The sequence below is a fragment of the Chelonia mydas genome, chromosome 5 (genome assembly GCF_015237465.2).
Source record: "Chelonia mydas isolate rCheMyd1 chromosome 5, rCheMyd1.pri.v2, whole genome shotgun sequence".
In the NCBI taxonomy this organism is placed as follows: domain Eukaryota; kingdom Metazoa; phylum Chordata; order Testudines; family Cheloniidae; genus Chelonia; species Chelonia mydas.
The window spans coordinates 73,490,771-73,514,008 of NC_051245.2; the positions used below are offsets into that span (position 1 = coordinate 73,490,771).

At 46.3% G+C, this 23,238-nt stretch overlaps 1 long non-coding RNA gene across 1 annotated transcript in view; it reads right to left on the reverse strand.

Annotated features, from left to right (window-relative positions):
- The window catches only part of LOC122465817, a 92,025-nt gene extending 74,935 nt beyond the window's left edge, over positions 1 to 17,090 (reverse strand). The window contains exon 1 of the long non-coding RNA XR_006290894.1: positions 16,794 to 17,090. This is a non-coding gene — a long non-coding RNA (uncharacterized LOC122465817). The remainder of the gene's footprint in view (positions 1 to 16,793) is intronic.
- Positions 17,091 to 23,238: the final 6,148 nt, after the last annotated feature.

Sequence of the window (23,238 nt, forward strand, 5' to 3'; positions counted from 1 at the left end):
TATCGATCAGATGGTTAGTCAGGTGGAAGCTGTGTTGACACCATTTAAACCAAACTGTGAGACACATTTTAAAAGAGCTACCAAGACAAAAAGTATGACTGCTTGATAGCATCATCAGAACTCCCAAAATGACAAGTCAATGTTCAACTCTGGGGAAAAAAAACATACAGAAAGAGGGTAAAATTGATGCAAAAGCAGGCATGGGATATCTTCTTTCCCAGCAAGTTTTAAACCCTATTCTTCAAAGCCTCAAAGAAAAGAAGGCACCCATGACAGGCATCAAATCTCAAAAGAATGAGAGCTTGCAACCTTTGAATTCATTCTGGTTAACACTGCAGTATTACAGCAACGGGCGCTTCACATGGTTTGGGCAAAAGCATACAGCCATTAAGGCTTTTCCTTTTAGAACAGCATTAACAATGTACAGCTGTCTCATTTCTATAACAAGTTCCAGGGAGGCAAAGCTGCATTATTTACCTAACGTTTCCTGCTATCATCACAGTGGAAATACTTCAAGTGCCACCTTCTGGACATTTGAATCTATTGCAGTACACTGGCTCTATTTCAAGTCTTACTTCCAAAATCTTGTAAATATGTATTATGTAAATAAATTATGTTTTGCCTGAACAGTATTTTTATTCTATAGCTAGAATATTTCATTTAAGTGTTAAAAAGGATCCAGTGAGATGGCCTAGCTCTTCATTACAAACATGAGGGTTACAGCTTAGTAGTTTGATTCCTCGTACCCCAAGCCTAGAGCCAGAAAGGATTGGAAGCAATACATAAGCAGTATGCTTAGGCTGGGTGAGGAGGGGGGCAGAACCCTGAATCCACCAGTAGTGATCCATCTAGCTGATTAAAGGATAATGTGAACTACAAAGGTAATTCTATCTAGTGTCAGATAAAACCAATGTGGCTCCTCTTGGGGTAAAAGTTAAAAAAAAAAAAAGAAATCCATGCGGATCATCATCAGCACTTCATCAGGGATATGGTGAATAAAATTTATTTTAAAAAATATAAGTTGCTCAGATTTAATCTATATTATTTGTATGATTATTATGTGTACCTCTGTCTATTTGATTACTACCATGCTGTCTGCTACAGTCCTGGGTAGTTTTTGCACAAAGTGAGGAACAAAATTTAATGGCTGGAGGTAGGCCAATCACCAGTCTTTACCTGACAATACAGATGTAAAGGCCTTTGAAATTTTATCTCTGTGTAAGAGGGGTACAATAACTCCTAGCTTGGGAGAGGAGAAGGGCCCTTCAGGTAGGAAACCTTAAACAAAGAACTTGGAAACTGTCAAGAGTGCATCCCTAACGCACAGAGGTAGAGAAGTGGGGTCTGTAGAAAAGCAGATGGAGCCTCGGTCCCCAAATGTAGGCGGGTACTAGGATAAGGTGGGCCTACCTAAATCTAGGGAGGAAATGCTAAGCTTCAGGTAAGACAATACGAGTATAAGCCTTTTGTTGTTTTGATCCTTTTCTCTCTAATTACTATGTTCCTGTGGATAAATAAATACATTGTTTTGAACAAGTTGTTCTGAGTTACCACTGATCACAGTGCCCTAAGGAAAAGTGATAGCTGGAGACAAATGCTGAGAAAACAGGGGTTCTGTAACCTGTAAAGCCAGTCTAAAAGTGGGGAGAAGTTCTCTTACTGAGCCTGTCATTTGAAAGCGGTAGCATTGAGTGAGGGATCACAGGTACAGCTAACCCTGCATCATGACAAATGATGTGGCATAATTTCCCTTTCACACACGCAGTTGCTGCTCCATTCTGAGATCCAATCTCTTTATTCAGAATTAGTGTCATTGCTAAGGTGACCAGATGTCCCAATTTTATTTGGACAGTCCCAATATTCGGGGGTTTTGTCTTATATAGGCGCCCATTACTCCCCACCCTCTGTCCCGATTTTTCACACTTGCTATCTGGGCACCCTAGTTATTGCTGACAAGGAGCCTCCAAGGCTCCTTGTCTCTCAGTAAGAGTAATCCAAACTTTTGGATACAGTGGCATTGAGGAGTGAGTGCAGGCTCCCAGGAAATCTGAATTCTTTAGGCTGCCAGGATGCACTATTCAAAACTCCACGTTCATGGACCATAAGGCCAGATAAGCAGAGCAGCTGATTCAGTTTTAGGGATGACACAGAAGCAGTAATGTTTGATTGCATTATAACATATTGCATTTACTTGCACTCAAGCAAGACAACAATTTCTGACGTTAAAAAGTGCTAATGTAACACAGTAGACTATGATAAAAATTGCTCATCCACTAGAAAGTTGTTTTCAGACCTTTTGACATACCCTTTCTGTATATTATCAATAACCTCATCTTTCTTTCCAAGCATGGAGACGACTGAGTCAGCCAGGGGCAAGGCTAGTAGCTGAACAATCTTAGTGTAGAAAGGAGAATGAGCCTTAGCCATGGGAGCATAAAGAGATTCATAGATTCATAGATTCATAGATATTTAGGTCAGAAGGGACCATTATGATCATCTAGTCCGACCTCCTGCACAACGCAGGCCACAGAATTTCACCCACCACTCCCACAAAAAAACCTCACACCTATATCTGTGCTATTGAAGTCCTCAAATTGTAGTTTAAAGACCTCAAGGAGCAGAGAATCCTCCAGCAAGTGATCCGTGCCCCATGCTACAGAGGAAGGCGAAAAACCTCCAGGGCCTTCCAATCTGCCCTGGAGGAAAATTCCTTCCCGACCCCAAATATGGCGATCAGCTAAACCCTGAGCATATGGGCAAGATTCATCAGCCAGATACTACAGAAAATTCTTTCCCGGGTAACTTGGATCTTGCCCCATCTAAAACCCATCACAGGCCATTGGGCCTATTTACCATGAATATTTAATTACCAAAGCCATGTTATCCCATCATACCATCTCCTCCATAAACTTATCGAGTTTAATCTTAAAGCAAGATAGATCTTTTGCCCCCACTACTTCCCTCGGAAGGCTATTCCAAAACTTCACTCCTCTGATGGTTAGAAACCTTCGTCTAATTTCTAATCTAAATTTCCTAGTGGCCAGTTTATATCCATTTGTTCTTGTGTCCACATTGGTACTGAGATGAGGATCCTCCACAAAAGCCAATTTACCCTCCCTCCCCCCAGGTGTTATCAAAAACATTTGATGAACTAGATGGGCAAGAGATGGGGTGGGAGGTGGTCAATAAAAGTTATAATAATCAGAAAGGTAAGATTAGAAAGATAGTTTATTGTTACAGATTCAACAAGAATTTGCATCTAGCTGCTATTATAGGATGAGTATTTTCCCTTCTATTTAGGTTGCCTAACATTTTCATTATAGAAGATTCTTGCAACTTCTTTTTAAGAGGTCCAACACCTCCACTACTGAATTTCAAAGGCCTGCTGCAAACAGAAAGATAGCTCTAGGGTCGGGAGGTGCCTTTTGCTGATCCCATGTAAATTCTTCAGATCTGAGAGTGTTTAACCACACCACATCTTTAAGCAGTGGAGAATTTGTCTCTCTGGCTGAATGAAGGGAACAGTGCTTTATGGCTAGAGAGAGGTCAAAATGCTGCAAAAGGGGACAAGGGGCAACACTGATTCATCCCTGGAATCCAGATAGGCAGGAGGGCTTAAAAGGGGCAGCCTGTGCAATGAAGCCCCTTTTACATGGAGCAGGCTGAGGCAGCAGCAGGGAATGAAGGACTTTGGCATGTCTCAGCATGGCTCCATGTGGGAAAAGGACCGTGAGAATGGGGGTGGCGGAATGGGGAATGGTTGATTCCCCCCTTAGAATTATAGAATATCAGGGTTGGAAGGGACCTCAGGAGGTCATCTAGTCCAACCCCCAACCTTCCCCTGGTCTGGGTAGGGCAAGGCAGGCAGAGGAAAGTAGTTCCAGAAGGGGAGGGGGAGTTGACAGAGGCATCCCCAAGGGTAGAGAGGCATCCCCAAGTCGGATTTTGTCCCCGGGTATAGAGCCAAGGATGGGGAGGAGAGGGAATGTGGCCCCTCTTCTAGCAGCTGTGCTGTGGGTACAGATGTAGGGAATCAGGTTTCAAGTTTTCCTGCTCTGAGCAGGAGACAGCAGGGGGGAATTTCACTTCTCCCTCCAGGTTGGTCTCGCTGGGACAGGGAGGGGGGCAATCAAACCCTGCCCAGGGCAGACAGAGCAGAGTTGTGGGGCCCATGGGGAGCCAGGGGCAGGATCCTCACAACAAGGGTGAGGGACCAGTGGAGCCCGCGGTAATGTGTTTAATTACCAAGGGCAGCCCCCCAGGCTTATGGAAGCAGGGGTGGGGCTCCAAATGAAGCCAACAACCACACAAATGAGCTGGCTGCATTTGCTGAGGATTTGATGCAAGTTGTCAGGGTGATTGCATCTGAGGTTGTTTTCTCAGCATTACAGGGTGTACAGAGTGTAAGGGGTCAGCCAGAACCAAGATGTTTGACTCAGGTGATTGCAGGAGATGGCACTGAGGACAAAGGTGAGTTGAATCAACAACAGATAGAGGTTCCTGATTGCAGGGGTGCTTGGATCTGCATCGGGCAGAGGCTGCAAGGACAGGTGGTACAGGTGGGCCACTACCACACAATGTGGCAATAGTTGGGGATTGCGGGGCCCTCAGTGCGGCACAGAGTCCATGCACTATTGGTTCCTCTGAGGCTTTACATGGGGGGAAATGGGGATGGACCAGACGGGGTACTGAATGGACCACTGGGGCAAGGATTGGGAGTCTTAGAAGCTGTATCAGCTCATCTGGTGAGCACACCCCTGTAAAGAGGCTCATGGTATTGCACAGCTGCAACAGGCTAACTTGCAATTGTTGCAATGCCTTGGGACACTCACAGGAGAGGTATCTTGCCAGGGTGGTGACAGAGGCATAGGGAGGGCACGAGTTGTGGAAACAAATAAGCAGGTGGGGAAGACCCCCTGCACTGGTGTGGGGGTCCTCAGCAGGGGTGGGGGAGAGCACTGGGAAGCTTTCTGCTCTTCGACTATCAAGGACTGTAACTTCATGGGATAGAGTTGCTGTTCTGCAGATAGCCGAGAGGTAACAGGGCAATGAGGGTGCCACAACGGTCAGTCCTGAATAAGGTTATGCTGGGGTCGCTGAGTTCATCTTCTCAATACTACTAGGGATAAAATCCTGAGAGGTGAAGAGGAGGTTACTCACTCTGTGCAGTAACTGATTTTCTTCGAGATGAGTGTCTCTGTGGGTGCTCCACTCCAGGTGTTGGTGCATCCCTGTGCCTTCGCTCAGAGATTTTTACAGCAGTACTCATACTGGCCTTCCCCCCCGTTCTGAGTGTACGTTAATAGTACGTGTGCACAACTGGTCTCCTCAGTTCCTTCTCTACAACAGAGGCTACCCCAACTCTGAAGTAGAGGGGAGGAGGGTGGGTAGTGGAGCACCCACAGGGACACTCATCTAGAAGAATGTCAGTTACTGCACAGGGTGAGTAACCTCCTCCTCAAGAGAGAGATGTCCCTGTGGGTGCTCCACTCCAGGTGACTTAAAAGCAGTGTATCTCAAGGAGGTAGGGACTTTGGATTTGGTAGGAATGCAGTAGATAATACAGCTCTGCCTAATCGTTTATCAGAGAGAGGGCCTTGAGTAAGGGCATAATGCTTAACAAATGTGTGTTCAGAAGTCCAAGTGGCCACTTTACAGATGTCAGCCAGAGGAACTTTGCGTAGAAAAGCCACGGAGGTAGCCAGGGATCTTGTGGTGAGTTCTGATGCCGCCTGGAGGCGTAACTTTCTTTATTTGATAGCATAGTTGGATACAGTCAGAAATCCAGTTTGAAAATCTCTGGGTAGAAATAGGTGTCCCTTTGGAGCACTCCGCAATGGAGACAAAGAGTCTGGAAGAGTTTCTAAAGGGCTTGCTTCTATCTAAATAGAAGGACAAAGCCCTGCGTACATATAACATATGCACTGTGGATTCAAAAGAGTTTGCAGGTGGTTTAGGAAAGAAGGTTGGTCGGTGTATCGGCTCATTGATGTGGAATGACAAATGCACCTTTGGAAGAAATTTGGGGCGTAGTCGGAGGGTAACCTTGTCCTTAACAAATAGTGTGTATGGTGGGTCCACCATGAAAGCTGCTATTTCTCCTGCACGTCTGGCAGAGATGATTGCCGCTAAGAATGTTGTTTTCATAGAGGGGTGTAAGAGGGAGCTAGGGGCTCGAATGGTTGTTGAGTTAAGCAGGATAATACTAAGTGAAGGTCCCACGGAGGGGTAGGAGGTTTAATGTCCGGGTATTGGGACTGGAGCCCTTTGAGAAAACACTTGGTGATTGGATGAGCAAAAACAGAGGTATCATCAATCCTGTCATGAAAAGTTGTAATAGCAGCTAAGTGGACCTTGATGGAGCTGAAAGAAATGCCAGATTGCTTAAGGTCAAATAGATAGTCAAATATGGGTGGAAGAGGTGCAGAAGTAGGAGGAAGTTGTTTAGTTGAGCACTATTGTGTGAATCGCTTCCACTTTCGGAGATAGATGATGTGAGTAGATTGTGTTCTGCTATGTAGGAGCACTCTTTGAACCTGTTCAGAGCATGCTAGTTCGTTTTGGGAGAACCATGTAGGAACCAAGCTTTGAGGTGAAGCATGGACAGGTTGGGGTGAAGAAATCAGCCGTGTTGCTGCGATAGGAGGTCCGGAGCGGGGGCAACGAAATCAATAGGTGAATTGACATTCTGGTGAGGAACGGAAACCATGGTTGTCTGGGCCACGATGGGGCAATCAGAATTACCGTGGCACCATCTGTCCGTATCTTTGTCAGAACTCTGTAGAGAACCAGTATTGGAAGAAAAGCATACATTAAGTGTTGAGCCCATGAGATCAGGAATGCATCTCCTAGGGAATGTTTGCCCAATCCCTCTTTGGAGCAAAATTCGGGACATTTCTTGTTCTTTGCAGTTGCGAAGAGGTCCAGGGTTGGATAGCTGCAAACGTGGAATGTATTGCATATAATCGCGTCATTTATCTCCCATTCGTGATCCCAGGGAAAACGTCTGCTTAGTTCGTCCGCGGTGGTATTCAGGGCCCCGGGAAGATAGATGGCTGATATCCAGATGTCGTTCATGGTCACCAGTTCATGGTTCATGAGGCACCAGTTCCAGAGCTTCATGGCTTCTGTGCAAAGCGAGTGAGATTGAGCCCCTCCCTGCCTCTTGACATAGAACATGCCTGCGATGTTGTCTCTCGTTATCTGAACATGTTGGTTTTGAATAAATGGGAGGAAGTGACGGCAGGTATTGCGTACGGCTCGCAGTTCTAGGACGTTTATGTGTAGGGAGGCTTCAGTGGAAGACCATAGCCCCTGGGCTGTGTGGTGGGACATGTGCGCTCCCCATCCCGTGGGGGATGCATCGGTACTCATTACGAGTGATGGGGAATCCTGGAGAAAAGGGACTCCTGAGCAGAGGCTGGAGGGAACTGTCCACCATCGGAGGGAGTCTTTGACTCTGATGGCTATGGATAGAGGCTTGGTTAGAGTGTGTATGTTCCATCTGTAAACTGTGGCCAACCAAGCTTGGAAGCACCTCTTGTATAGGCGTGCATTTTTGACCACAAAAGTACACGAGGCCATGTGGCCTAATACTTGCAGGCAGTCTCGTGCAGTGACCTGGGGACTGTTATAACCAGGAGTTTTATGGTGTTGAAACGATCGAGCGGGAGAGACGCTATTCCTGTTCGGGAATCGAGGTGCACGCCTATGAACTCCAGTTGTTGGGTAGAGATAAGGTGGATTTGTTTTTGTTTATTTGCAGGCCAAGGCAAAGAAAGCAAGCGACGGTAAGCTACATGGATCGAAGAGCTTCGTCAAGTGTTGAGGCTTTGAGGAGACAATTGTCGAGGTAGGGAAATATTATAACCCCCATTTCCTGAGGTGGGCAGTAACCACGGCTAGGAGTTTGGAGAAAACTTGGGGGGCGGTAGATAGGCCAAAGGGCAATACTCTGCATTGAAAATGTGTCGAACCGAATGTAAAATGAAGAAAACATCTGTGGGCTGGGTGAATAGTAACATGAAAATAAGTGTCCTGTAGGTTGAGGGCTGAACAACAATCGCTCTGCTCCAGCGCTGGGATTATGGTGGTGAGGGTAACCATTTTGAACTTTTGCTTTTTGATAAATTTGTTTGTTGCCATCCCCTGGTTTTCTTTTCTGTTAAGAAGTAATGGGAGTAGGAACATTTCCCTCTGTATTGTTCAGGCATGATTTCCACTGCCCCCAATTGAGGGAGATGTTGTACAGCTTGGAGGAGCAGTTGCTTGTGAGAGGGGTCCCTGAAGACGGACGAGGAGGGTGGGTGGGTGGGAGGCTGGGAGAGGAAAGGGATAGAATAGTCAACTGTGATGACCTCTAAAGCCCACTTGTCGGTGGTAATATTGCACCATTGATGGGAGAATGGGCGTAGGCAGTGACCAAAAATAGGGGCAGGGGTGTAAGCGCTGAAGTGGGAATATTGTTTTCTATACCCTCGACCAAGGCTTCAAATTTGCTTATTGGTCGGAGGGGGTTGAGACACTGCCAAGGAGTTGGGACAGCAGCGTTGCTGTTGTCGCTGTTGCTCGTGAGATCTATGGAATTGCTGGGTGTATGTGGGGTAGCGTGGTCGCTGGTAAGGCTGATAGCTATATTGTCGTCTTCTGGTCATAGGGATTTGAATTCCTAGAGACTGGAGAGTTGCCCTGGAGTCCTTCATGGAGTGGAGTACATCATTTGTGGTGGAGGCAAATAGTTTGTCACCATCGAAGGGGAGATCCTCAATGGTACTCTGGACCTCCCAGGGAAAGGAAGAGGACGAGAGCCATGACCTCGGCGCATCACGACTGCTGTGGCAGTGGACCGTGCCACAATATTTGACACATCAAGGGCAGCTTGAAGAGCAGTGTGGGAGATGATTTGTCCCTCGGAAACTATGGCTGTAAATTGTTGTTTCTTTTCTTCTGGAATGTGATCAATAAAGTCCATGAATTTATTGTAATTTTTGTGGTTGCACTTTGCTAGAATGGCTGAATAATTAGCAATGCGAAACTGCAATGTGGAAGCAGCGTATACCTTACATCCGAGCAGATCTAATCGCTTACTATCCTTGTTGGAAGGGGTGGATCGGGGAAATTGCTGTTTGTTCTTTTGGTTAACTGCATCTACTACCAGCGAGTTTGGCACTGGGTGAGTAAAAAGGAATTCTGAGCCCTTGGAAGGAATAAAGTGCTTTCGATCCGCTCTCTTACAGGAAGGCAGGCTTGCAGCCGGGGTTTGCCAAACGGCCTTGGCAGGTTCTAAAAGGGCTGCGTTGATAGGTAATGCAATTCTAGAAGAAGAGGGCTGCAGGATGTCAGTTAGCTCATGCTGCTGTTCAGGAACTTCCTCCAGGTTAATTCATAGCTCATTGGCAGCTCTTTTAAACAGATCTTGAAATTTTGAGAAGTCGTCCGAAGACGTCGGAGGAGGAGAAAGCAATGCTTCATCAGGCGGAACAACTGGTTCTACCGGGTTAGAGGCAGGCCGTGCTTGCTCTTGCGGTTGTGACAGGGCTGCCTGGTGTCTGGAGTCAGTGGCAGGGTCGTCAGCTGGTGGTACTGACCAGGTCTCACACCTGGCTGCATTGGTATAATGAGTGTGGTCCTGAGTATAAGGAGCCCATGGAGCCCAATATTGCCACTGTGGTGGGAAGGGCATGGGTGATGCCATCCAGGGGTTCACGCACCATGGGGCAGGACCCTCGAAGTAGGATGAGGCACTTTTCTATGATCACTCTTGACTGGGGTCTGTGGACGGGAGATCTGATAAGGTGAAAATTCTCCCTGCAGCCCAGATTCCCCATCACTGGAGGAAAGCTGTGCAGACCTTGCTGGAGAGAAGCAAGTGTGACTGCAAGATAGGTAACACCAGGAGGTCCCTTGAGTGTGTGAATTGCGGTGCCGCAGTGCCTCTCTGAGGGGAGGGCTGAGCGAGAGGAATTTGTTGTGAGGAGGGATTCCTCTGCACCTGTGTCCCAAGTGTTCTGTCACTTCCGGCTAGTTCAAAGGCTGATGGTGCCAGGAGAGTGAGAGGAGCCTATGGGGGGTTAGGTAGGCTGGTATGCATCAGCACCGCTTCCACTGCGGTGCCGAATGGTGCCGTGTGAGAGGCAGGCAACTGAAAGCCTGAAGCCTCAGCACCGGAGGTTAGTGTGACCGCCGCGGTCACAGGCGGGTTTCGCGTGGCGCCGGAGGAGCCCGGTGTATCAAAGGTACTCAGCCAGGGGAGCGCAGGGAGAGAAGCAGTACCTGGAGAAGGCTTGTCCCTGAGAATACCCTTTGTGGGTGACAGAGACTGATTTTTTTTTAAGTTTTCTTTTGTCTCTTTGAAGCAGGGGGGCTGCAGCGTACAGCAGAGTCAGAGCCCGGGTCTGAGGGTGGTCTGAGAGATTTTTGCAGCAGGGGCAGTTTTAGCCGTAGCTCCCTGTCTTTGCATGCCCTAGATTTTGACTTGCTGCAGTGGGCAAATTTTGGGGGGATGTGGGACTCCCCCAAACATTTAATACACTTAGAATGGCCATCTGAAAGAGAGATGGCATCATTACAGTTAGAGCAGCACTTAGAACCTGGAGAGCCAGGCATGTCGGAAGCGGCTGCGCTGACAGGAACAAAAATGTTTTATTTTTGTTTGTTTGTTTTTTTAAAAGAGAAGAGAAGGGAAAAGGGTACCTAACTATTGCTGGTAAGCTAAACTAAGAGGGAAAACAAGTTGAACAAGGGAGAGAAGAAATTATCTAACGAGTCTGTTGAGCTCCTTCTCAGGCCGGGACGGTAGAGAAGGAACTGAGGAGACCGGTCGCGCACACATACTATTAAGGTACACTCAGAGTGGGGGGGGGCAGGCTCTGCGGTGCGTGACCAGTATGAGTACTGCTGTAAAAATCTCTGAGCGAAGGCACAGGGATGCACCAACACCAGGAGTGGAGCACCCACAGGGAAATCTCTTGAAGAATACATGGCAATATTATCACTGTTGCACAGGGAGATGATGGTGGTCAGTAATTAGAGATTGAGTAAACAGAACAGAGAAATGCCCAAGCAGCCAATAGTCCATAGAATGAGGGAAAATTGCGAGGCTGCCTTCCTTATCGATGCAGGTGTTATAGCTGAGGAGAAGCTCAGCCTTGTTTAGATATATGGATATAATCAGAAGGGCATATGATACATTCAAGGGCATGTCTTGGTTTCATTATGATGAGCAGGTTAGATTGAGGGAGGCAAAACAAACTGGGATTCAGTGGGACATACCACATCATATGTCGTGGTTGGAATGGCAGACGCCACGGTGACCTGGTGCCCACATCGATAGTGGCCTGTTCATTCAGCGGCAAGCCCGGCAGGGGCCTGGGTTCCATATTTGCTAGGCATTTAATGATAGTGGTTGTTTTTGCAGCATCTGTAAGTTCAGGCATGCTTGCAAAGTATGTGTTGGCGGCTCATACAGTACATTCATGCCAGAATGGTGAGGGGAGGTCCCAAGGGGGAAACAGGATGAAGGGTAGAGAAAATGCCACCTGCAGGTTTGGCTTGGCAGGAATGGGGCATGGGGGACAGAATATAAGCAGGCGCAGGGGGTGTGTTGAAAGCAGTGAAATAGGCAAAGGCACAGTTTCCAGTTAAGCTGGAGGTGTTTAAGGTGCTCTTGTGGGACCACCCCAACTAAGCCAATGGGGCAGATTTGGGGGGCAGGGTTAAATGGGGGTTTCTGATCCATTTTATGTTAAATAAAAATAAATAATTAAATCAAATAATAATTAAAGTCAGGGGCTGGGTTTGGCTATATTGTCAGGACAATGATTCCAGAGGAATGAATTGAGGGTAGAGTGACAGGGCCATTCAAGCAGTTGCCTGTGGAGAACTTGTGGTGATTTTTCCCCTCCGAGGCTTGGCCCCCAAGAAGGCTTCAGAAAATGCAGATTTAATCACCTCACTGGAGTTGATAATGGCATAGCATAGGCCCTGTCTCATGTTCAGCTGCACAGATTTCTGGAGCTGGCACCAGGAGCCATCCAGGCACCCAGGCAGATGCTGCTAGTGCTATGGATGGCGGTCACTGTGGTGCAGAGATCAGTTGCTCCTCGCACGTAGCAGAGCTATGAGAAAAGTTAATGATTTCATGGAATTTCAGAACCGGGAAGGCCAGACAACAATATGGTCCATTACAGAGGAACAGGTGCTGTGGTACATGGTGCCGCTGGCAACCCATCACCTGGCTCCCTCAACAATCTCGAATCACCTTTCTGCCATTACATTCGTCAGTAGGCTAAATGGTTATCTTGATCCTTGCAGTGGTTTTTAGCTTGAAGGTTTTTGCTGGGGTGGTCGCATACCAGTGTCCCCAGGGAAGATTCACGTCATCCCATCACAGTTTATATGCTCAGGGATCTTGTGCAGATCACTGGTGCCATATGTCGTAGTGCACAGGAGGCAGCCTTGTTCAGGGCAGCATTGTTGATAGCATTGTTTGGTGCTTTCAGGATCAGCAAGCTAATACCTCGGTCCGGTAGGGACTCTACAAGAAGAGCTTTGGAACTGGGTGATGCATTCAGTGATATTACACTTGTGAAGTTCAAAGAAGGATCAAGTAGGCTGGAGTGAATCTGTTATCCTACGGGAGGGCAGTGAGCCTGGAGTCTGCCCCAGGCTTTGATGGCCTATGTGGAGATATGGTTGGGGTGGGGGAAGGGCCCCTTTTTATGCATGGTGACAAGAGTCCCCTCACAACATATCAATTCATTATGGTATTGAGATGGGAACTGACAAGTTTAGGGCTGCTAGCCCACAAATTTGGTTCCCACTCATTCAGAATCAGGGCAGCAACAGCAGCAGCAGAGCTAGGTATGGGAGCAGAGGCAATTCAGGCAATCGGGCGTTGGCATTAGAAAGTGTACCAAATGTATGTGAGACCTCAGGTTGTTGTTGGATCATATTAAAGAAGTTCTATATTAAAATCACAAATGAGTTTGATTCCCCACAGTTTAAATTCCAGGGTATTACTAATTAAGAGGTCTCTTGGTTTTTGGTACTGTTTCTCTCCCTCTATGTGTGAAACTTGCAAGCTGCTAATTGCGTTAGTACATTCTAAGACAGAGTCTGTTCTCAAAGCAATTCACACAGAGAGAGACTCAAAGCAATACTCTGTAACAACAGAAACAGCACACAGAGACTCCCCGCCCTTTTGTTGTATTAACAATTGTGATTAAAATAGAGATAGAGGATGTATGTGGATGGATGCTTGGTGTGGATAATAACTGAATGATCAGGGAGGTGCCAGACTAAGAATCCAATGTCCATTGGCTGAAGAAGACGTCAAGTGGAAATAACCAGAGGACCCCCGGAGGGCAGACTGGAATCCACCCAACAGCCTTAAGAATGGGAGAACCAAAGAACAAGATAACATCTAGCAGCACGGAGCCGTCAGGAATGTGCTATCTGCTGATTGATTCAGCAACAGCATGGTGAAGCAATTCCCATAGACTGGCATAGGAAGAAATTCCTATAAAAATGGATTCTAGAAAGTGAGAACTTTGGGGTCTGATTCTGCAAACCAACTTCCAGGAGCATCAGATGAGCATCTGACAAGGCCCTGCTCCCTCCTCATGTCCAGGCCACCTGGCCAGTGGCTTGGCAAGAGCAACTCTAAGGCTGGTAACTATGATAACAACCTTGCAGAACCTCTCCCTCTCTCTGTGTGTGTGTGTGTGTATGAGATTGAATGGAATGTTATAGCTATAACTAACTGCTTACTATGATTATTTCGTATTCACAATAAATGTGGTATTTTGCCTTTTTCCCTTTAATAAGATCCTGCTGGTTTTTATTTTATTGGTATAACATTGTAAGTCACATTAATTTGTTGTAACCTCATTCCAGATATTGAATGACCAGCCGTGCAGACAGTGGTGTGGATCTGCAGGCACAGTATTGTCTTTTGAGGTCATAGGAGTGCGTCCAAGTTGTCTGAGGGTTCACAACTGGGGTTCGGCGGTGAAGCAATACTGAGTTGGCATGGAAAGAGGAGCATGTTATGGGATCAGCTGATACCACTGCTGAATGCTATAGGGACCCATCTGCATCCACCAGATATAATTGCAGTACACCTTGGGGAAAAATGATTTAGGAACGTGTAAAGGGGTGGAACTAATGTTCAGAACAAGGAGGGACTTGAGGCTGATCCTTGAACTTTTTCCATGAGTTAAAATTGTATTGTCAGAGATACTTCACCGCAGGGTCTGATGGGGAGCCATGAGGCCCCCCAGGGTGGACAAGGCAAGGAGATATGTGAACATGGAGGTGGCCAAATTTCTTGGGACCATAGGAAGGGCAGTAATTTCACATCTTGGCATAGAATATGGGGCACCAGAGTTATTTCAGGAGGATAGGGTTCACGTCTCAGACTTGTTGTTGGCTGATACAAAAGAGGGCATTGGAAGATGTCTGGGAACCTAACTGGGTTTGGGGAGGAGGCAGCCAAGCTAATGGCTGGTGCCTCCTTGTAGCAAATGTCCAGTGCAGGTACTCCACAGCAAAGGTATACAGTGACCGGATAAATGGCTTGGAAAAGGACTTAAAAAGAAGGTGTTAGTTAAAGTGTTAGTTAAAGGAATGAAACCGAGGGGGGGGGGGGTGCGGAGATGATTGGGGCTCCTATGATTGGTACAGTAGGGCATCAACCCCCCTTTCTTATAGCCCACCTTAACCCTCGTAAAAAGGGGAGGGAGGATGGTAAGGTCCCAGCTGGGGACCTGGGTGGAAAAAGTGGGAGGGACTGGTGGAAGCCCCCAGGGAAGTTACTGAATGAACATGGGGTTTATCTGCACTGCATACTTTTATCTTCTGAGTAGTCCCTGACATCTAATAATAAAGTTGCAACCTGATTACAGACAAACAAACTGTTGGAAATTACTGTTGCCTATCTGTGTTTTGTGTATCTGGCAGCATACAAAAATCCCTCCAGTTTCTACAAGCACTGTGCATGCAGCTTACCCCTGCATTTACCAAGCAGAAACACTTCATCCTCCTTTGCTAACGGGACTAGGTTCTTGGAAAATTCTAGCCTGTTTCCTTATACCTATAATTCTCTGAACTGGTGACCCTTGAATTTACCATGGCTCTCTTTTCCAAGTTCTTTGCTTTGGCACAATGTAGATTCTCACTGCACTGATCACTTTGGGCATCAACAGAGCATACACATTCACAAATGCAGTATATGTACAGGGGTCAAATAATTTTAACAACTAATCCTCCTAGGAGGACCAAGGTTTGCTATTTGGTCTTCCATACAGTCTGCCATTCTGTCAAGTTCTTTCTTTCACACCAGATTGCCTCCCCCAAGACTCTTTCCTCCCCACCCTTGAACCCAATCTCTCTGCAGGGCCCTCACTGCCCACAAGCTTTACTCTCTGTCTCCCCTTGGCTGCTGCTAAATAGCTCCCTCCAGTATGGCTGGCTGGCTTCCATAAGTGAGTTGTCCTTAGTAGTCAACCCTGTTTCTACTCCCCTTCCTCTCCTACCAGCTGTTATAAATATGTGCCACTCCAACTGCAGATGTTGATTAGATCAGACAGCGTCACCTGTTTTATTCAGACAACTGGTCTGTTCTTGCTTAGGAAACTATTCAGCATGCAGACTAGTTATCTGAAGCAAGGCAATGTATACACAGATGCACAATTTTATAGAGAAAATTATACACATGCACTCCTAGCATGGACTAGCAATTGTGGATGCTTCCACTTTTGGTTCCAGCTTTCCATGGGACCTGATTTTCAGAAAGTGATAAGCACCCACCCTCTGAAAACCACTCTTAAAATATTTCAAGTTGGGGACTAAATATCATTAGGCACTTTTGAAAACATAGGCCTACATACATAATACATACATAATATACACACACACACAAAGTATAGCAATTTGCAAACTGGTTTAGAATCATTCCTGATTAAATGTTTCATATAAATACATTAGTAATGTGTAACACTTCCCAGTGTTACACCTCCCTAAATCTCTTACATATTTGTGAAGTTTACGGTGGTATGATAATTTTCTTGTAAGCTGTAAATCAATTTTCATTTAAAACTCCCCCCAGTTTAAGTCACCAGCCTTGGATTGAATCTTGAGGGTTTGGCAAATTTTAATTAACCCACCTCCCTCCCACCCCACCCCGCCCTGCATACTGCAGCCATTCACATAGCACTGAGATGAGGCATTGTTGGATGGAAGAAAGCTGTTAAGGCTTTCCTTTTGATTGAACATAAAGAATCTATTGAAACTGAGAATCCTTTTTCATTTTTAGGGCTGACCTTGCCTTCATTTTCTCCTGCTCTTTGCCTGCACTCCACTGAGGTATGTCACCGAAGCAGGGGAAAAGCCTTTCAGCAGTTTTATGAAAATGAAATCCAAGAAACATGCATGTTTTTTATATGCAGATCAGTGGCAGATTTAGAGTTAGTGAGGCCCTGTGCTCAGCTTCATTCCCCCCCGCCCCCGCATGGGGGGAGCATTCTCTCTTATCTTCCCCCCACTGCCCGTTTTTCATTTTTTTTCTGCATTCTCCTCCTGGGGCTCAGGGCTGGGGGTGCAGGGTCTGGGAGGAAGATAGAGTGCGGGAGTGGGCTGGGGGTGGAGGGTCTGGATGGGAGTTATGGTGTGGGAGGGGGCTCAGGGTTGGGGCACAGGGTTGGGAGTGGGTGGGGGTGGAGGGGCTGGCCAGGAGTTAGGGTACGGGAGGGGGCTCAGGGTTGGGGCAGCGGGTTGGGGTGCAGAGCACTTACCTAGGGCATCCCCCGTTTGGTGCGCAGGGAGTTCAGGTGGCTCTGTGAGGCCCTATGCTTGCCCCGCAGACACCGCTCCCCCCGCAGCTCCCATTGGCCGCCATTCTCGGAGCCTCCTCCCCTCCCGCCAGGCAGGGCCGGAATGCAAGGGCTTTAGGGGCTGCAGCTCAGGGCTAAGTGGGCCCTGGAGACCTGGGCTTCAGCCCCTAAAGCCCCGCCCCCTTTCTGAATCTGGCCTGCGAGCGCAGGCTGGAGGACTCAGGAGGAGCAGGGGCAGCCACACAGCCAGAGAGAAGCAGTGCTTCTCTCCGGCCAGCTGGGCGGCTGACCTGTGATCCTCCTGAGTCCTCCGGCCTGTGTTCACAGCGCTCCCGTCGTCTGCACTTCTCGCCTGCTCCCCTGAGGCTGCAGGTGAGCCACCCTCCCTGCTCTCCTGCTCCCCACAGCTTCTACCCCTGCAGCCCTCCTCCCATGGAGCAGCTCCCCCCTCCACAGGGGGTGTGCCGGTGTTGAGCTGCCCGAGTGCCCAGCCCTGGGGCCCGTGGTTGTTGGGGGGCACTGTGCCAGGGCACTGTGTGTTTCATGGTAAATCCTCCCCTGATGCAGATCATTGCTAGCATGCAAAATTCACAAGATTTTTTCCCCCTTCCAACTACACATGGTGCACAAAAATAAGAGAATAAAGCCTGGTATGGCTGATCTCACACCAGTCTCCTTACTCCACAGCAAACTGTTGGAGGCTCAGTTTCTCTAAACTCTCTTATAATGTACAAATTCTCCCTGGGAGTGCAATATTTTACCGCAACCTTCCAAGAAGATGTATTGTCATCATTCTGACGTCAGCCGGAGCTAAAGATTCCCTGGGCTGGTTAACCTTAAAATCAGTTTCTCATTGCATTAGCTTCTTGTGTTTATCTACACTGCCCTACTAGGCAGTAGTGGTGCTTTGTCATATAACAATGGAAATATTAGCATTAGACCCTGACATTACCCATAAATAGTATTGTTCTCCTCCAGAAATCACTGTAAGGGATATATAGGTGGCATGAATTAAGGAAAATACAGTGTAACAGAGTTGCAGGATTCAATATATACACAGCTTATTTTACTGGCTCATCATCCAGATCTTTAGGTAAGACTGTTCAGAATTTATGTCCTATGACCTTGAAGACTTCATAGCTATACAACATCAGTCAAAGCAAGATCAAAGTTCTAAGGCTGGAGGCAATAACTTTCTTGTCTCAGCTTGACTGGCTTCAGAAATGAAGTTGCTTTGCAAGAGCCAAAGTACTGCACTTGAAAATTCACCATGCTGTTTCTTCTAGTTAGTCATCAGGATGCACAGAATTCATTTTAGTAGTTTCCAGCATTCAGTATGAGTTAAAGTCATTGGTATCTTAAGATCTTTGTTACACAGTGAGGCTGAAGGGAGGTGGTGGTGGGTAATTGTCAATAGAAAAGGATTTCATTGGCTTCTAATTGTCAAAGTAAACTCCGCTGGTTGTTCATTAATTCCACACACCATCTTTTTATACATTAAAGACTGGAAGAATAAACAAAGAAAAGTAAAGTTCTCTATGCTAAGTGCTTAAAAGTCAGATCAGTAACAATTTTCTCCCTGCATTTTTGTATTTTTTTCCTCTTATTAGACTATGCAAAGTACACACAAATATTTCTATCCTCCTTAATGACCTAGAATAGGGGGTAAATGGTGTGTTAATTACATTCACTGATACTATACCTGTAGGTGTTGTAAACGCTAGGGAGGACGGAGAAATGATAGAAGGGGATTGAAAGTGGTTAGAAATATTGGCAGGAAAAGCAAAAATTAGATTCATACTTGAGAACAGCAGGCTAGACTGGATTGGAAATAATCTGAAATACAATATTCAATGACAAGTATTAAGACTTGATGGTGAAAACTGGCCCATAAATTTATGGGTGCCAGGTTTGTATAATTTTGGTGGTGCCCAGAACGGGTCCAGGCAGAGCTGTCCCGTCCATAGGACGGACTAGAGCAACCACCCCGGGCCCCATGCTCTGGGGGGCCCTGTGCTTCAAGGGGACGCGGGGTCCAGGGTGGCCTGGAAGTTTAGCAGGGGGCCTGGCACCGGCAGCAGCAAGCAACCCATCCCCAGACCGTCCCTCCTCTGTCCCCTCCCCCATTCCACCCCTTCCCCCAGTGATACCTCTTTCCGGCTTCGGCCCCCTCCCCTGAGTGACACCAGGAGCCGACGGGTTGGGGCAGGCTGGGGCCAGGTCACTCGCTAACCTCCCAGGACACCACATCCCCCTGAAGTGCGGGGCCCCCAAAGTGCAGTAAGCCCAAACATTGGTGGAGCCAGGCCCACGTTCCTAAGTATTGGTGGAGCACGGGCACCACGGGCCCATATAACTCGTCGCCTATGAACAAACTAGGATATGGTATGGCAGCAAAGCGAGAAAGTGTGTTTTGGAGCCTGCATGAGAAGAAGGATCACATGATGGAGCAGAGAGGCCATAGTCATTCACTATTTGGTATTAAAGTGACAGTACTTACACTCCTGGGTACTTGTCTGGGCATCTTTGAGAAAATTTCAGACAAATTGGAGAGAGATGAGAGAAAGGCAACAGCAGCAATAAAAGGCTAGAGGAACTGATTTATGAAGAACACTTGGAAGAACTATATATGTATAAAAAACTTAGCCAAATGTAAATTCAGGGCAAGTAAGATAACTGGGTACAAATACTGGAAGGACAGAAACACCAAGGAAAGAGAAGAATTGTTTGTTGTAGTCCATGAGGTCACTCTAGGAGTCATGTTATGAAATTAAGCCCAGGAAATTTAAACTGAATATTAGGACAAGTATTCAGTGGTCAAATCTATTAGACTGTGGGAAGATTCTCAAGTGAAGCTGTGAAAACTTCATCACTTCAGTCATTTCAAAGTGGACAAAGTAGTAACTTCACTGTAAGAAACAATCCTCCAGTGACAGAGGTTAACCAACACCAGTAGATTCTTCTATCAGTAATTTCTATGATCCTATGAACTTTTTGACAGAGTACGTATATCTAATTTCACTTCCAAAACAACAGCTAGCTCTGGCCACAACTGAGTTCTCAAAATGCAGGATGCTTGGCTTGCTCATGTTCATGTTGGCGCCTGGAATACTCTTCCACCTTATGGTAGAAGCATCAAAGCACTGGGAAAAAACAAATTGTGTAGAGAGAGTGTTCTTTTATATGCTTTACAAGCAAAAATGTGGAAGGTTTTCTCCCAGTCTGAGCCTCCATACTGACTGTAGGTTGCACTCATCAGAAAAATAAGATAAATCCTTTACTACACTGTATAACTTCACAGAGAGCAAAACCAAAAAGTAAGTCTGCTCTGAAGCTCTGACTAGCTTTGTGTGTGACACGAAAGACCAAACTGAATATCTGGCAAAGACGACACACCAGCTAGCCTCTCTGTTTCTCTGTGACACAGGCTTTTGAGGTAAGAATATGATCCAGACCATATGATCCAAAATAATTTTCAATGGCATTTTACTATGCTTAAAATAGAGACTGTGACAAATAGAGACTGCAGCTTTTCAGACAGATTAGTGGAATAAAGCAGCCAGAGAGCTTGCAGCCTGACTCTGCACAGGATTAAAATGAGCAAGCCACAGAGGACATATCAAGTCCCCTCTGACCTTAATGCTGTTGATGTTTACGCATGAGCCTCCCCATTCAGCTGAAGATAAGGAATGACAGACAGTACAACAAATTAGTGAAGGTCAATAGAGCGGGAGGTAGCAGTTAATCAATTAACAAAGCAAACCCTCTGTTACAGTATCCAGTCCTGTGTTTTGTCAGTATAATCAACTGCCTGACTCATGTAGTCTAACAAACTTGACCTGTTTTTGCTTTGTCTAATTGACTGTTGCCTTGAATTTCATAAACTTCTGGTGTTCTAGAATTTAAGACTTAATATCATGCTACCAAAAGGCAGACATCTAATTAGCCCGTCTCCAGATACCTTAGTAAAGTGGAATTCCATCCAACCATGACAAAACCCCTGCTTTGAAGGTGTTTACAAGCTATTTATTAACTCTATTGGGTGCTAGTAAAGTCACTGTGGTGAGAGGATTCTCCATGCGTGAACAGCAAGCACTAAATTACAACAGAACTGCAGAACACTTAAGACATTCTTGATTTGCTCCTTTTTTGCCAGAGAGATGAAGGAAACCATGACATTATTTTTCTCAAGAAGCAAAAAGTTTTTCCTTCCTTGATTCCGGCCCCACTGAGATTCTAAATAACCTGCCTCACACCTTCTGCCCTTAAAGACTTTACACATCTAGTGTGGTAACTGTGAGGGGGGGCACTCACTTCTTGAATACCTCCTAGCAGATGGGGGTTGTACTGCAGTTCTTTTCTCACCCCAGTATCTCTTGCAGGTTGCTAGCTAAACCCGGTGGGTCTTCTGTGGCTTAGCCCTCCTGCAAAGTCACTACCCTGCTGGGGTAGTAAAGATTCCAATAAATTAACAATCCCATTGCCCTCAATAGGGTCTTCAAACCTTGGTTCATGCTCTCAAATAAATCCTGTCTCCTTCTTGGAGTTTATGCCACTGTGGCTGGTAGGGGAACTACTCTGGGTTCCAACCCAGGGATCCTATAAACAGCAGCTACACCATTGCTTGATTTCAGTTCATTGCTGCTTCTTCCCTGGGCCTCTGCCCACCTGGCCCCTTTTAGCTTCAGTCTTACCTAGGGCCAAGGTTCTTAGATTCTTTCTCTCCCTTCACACCCATCTTAAGTAAATGTAGCCAGAAACAAGCTCTGGCATAGGTGCTGGAACTCAGGGTGCTGGTGGGGCTGCCACAACCCCTAGCTTGAAGTGGTTTCCATTATACACAGGGTTTAAATTTTGGTTTAATGGCTCTCAGCACCCCCACTATCAAAACTGTTTCAGCACCCCTGAGCTCTGGTTATCCCTCGTGCTCCTTTGGCCAGAGAGGAGCACCCTTCCTTATCCCTTGGGTAAGCTCTGATTGGCTGCTTACCTGAGGTCTCTCTAGGCAGGCCTGGAGAATCCACCTTCACTGCTCCTTTCTTGTCACTTCCCTGCTTCCTGACGCAGGACGTAGTAGGACCGGGAGTCTCCTATAGGGAGCTGCAAAGGCCAGGTACACCCTGTAACAGTAAACAACTTATCACGGGATGGGGGAAGGGAGAAAGAAAAAAAAAATCTAGTTTAGCTTAGGCCCCTTTAAAAGGTCAAGCATTTATTCATTTTTGAGACAGAAAAAAAGTATGATGGAGCTAATAATTTTGGCTCAAACTTTCAGGAATAGCCTGTTGTAATCATTAAGATCCAGCATGCCTACTCCAACTGTGAGCTCAGTTGTTGGAAGGCAGGTGAACGTTAATACAATGTTAAAGTAACCTGTACCAATAAATTCTGGTAGAGAAAGGTACAAAAAGAAGACCGACTGAATTAGTCCAAACAAAAAGATCTACTGATATTGCCCAAGGACTCTCTTGAGATCATGAATGGTAAACAAGGAGAATAGAACTGGCAATTAATGAACCAAAATTGGTGCATCAGAAATTAGGTCTAATTTGTGGACAAAATAATGAGAGGATGGGCTACTCCACTCATAACACACTTCTGGGGACCTTAAAAAGAGACTGGGGGCGGGCAGGAGAATCAAAAGGATGCAGACAGATGAACCAAGAGGAGTGAGTTTCACCATCATAGCTGCCACCACCACCTTCTGGGACCCCAGGATGCACCATGACACTATTGGACTTTCATCATCCGGATCCTGAAAGACATCCTGACCAGATAGGCCAGGGAGTGAGGACTTGGATGATGTCATCAACTCCAGCTAAACCCCAAACACCACCTGGATATGAGATGAGTTGCTGCTGTCACCCTCTCCCTCGTGTTTTTTTCCTTCCTCACCTTATTTCTTCTCTCTCTCTTTTTGTCTTCTGTTTAATAAGAGTCTAGCTTAACTTGCCAAGGCTGTCTCTTTTGCAACACTGCTGTAAGCTTGTGACCAGAAAAGCAGCTAAAGCTATGTCTTCAACAGCCCTATGCAGGTACAAGTTTTCCAGGTCTCAGAATGGCTGATAAGACCATGTGGTGGGCCTGTGTTTCTCTAGCAGTGAGGATGCAAGTGAAAGTCAGCACCAAAGACAGAAGCAGTATTTTCTATCTTTGCTGGTTTTTTCACTTCCCTTTTACGTATGTTTGTCTTGTTTTGTCTTCTAGGAAATGGGATCTGACTTTAACAACAACAACATTTCCAGAGCATCTCAACTAAACTTATTCTCTTTTCCCGGGAAGGACAGTTATTACCATCTAAAAGATTGTCTGATGGGTTTGGAGTGTTCCTTATAACAACTCTCTATAGTTCAAGGGAAAGCGAATAAGAGATATTGTTAAAATGAAAGCTTTTACTCAATATTTT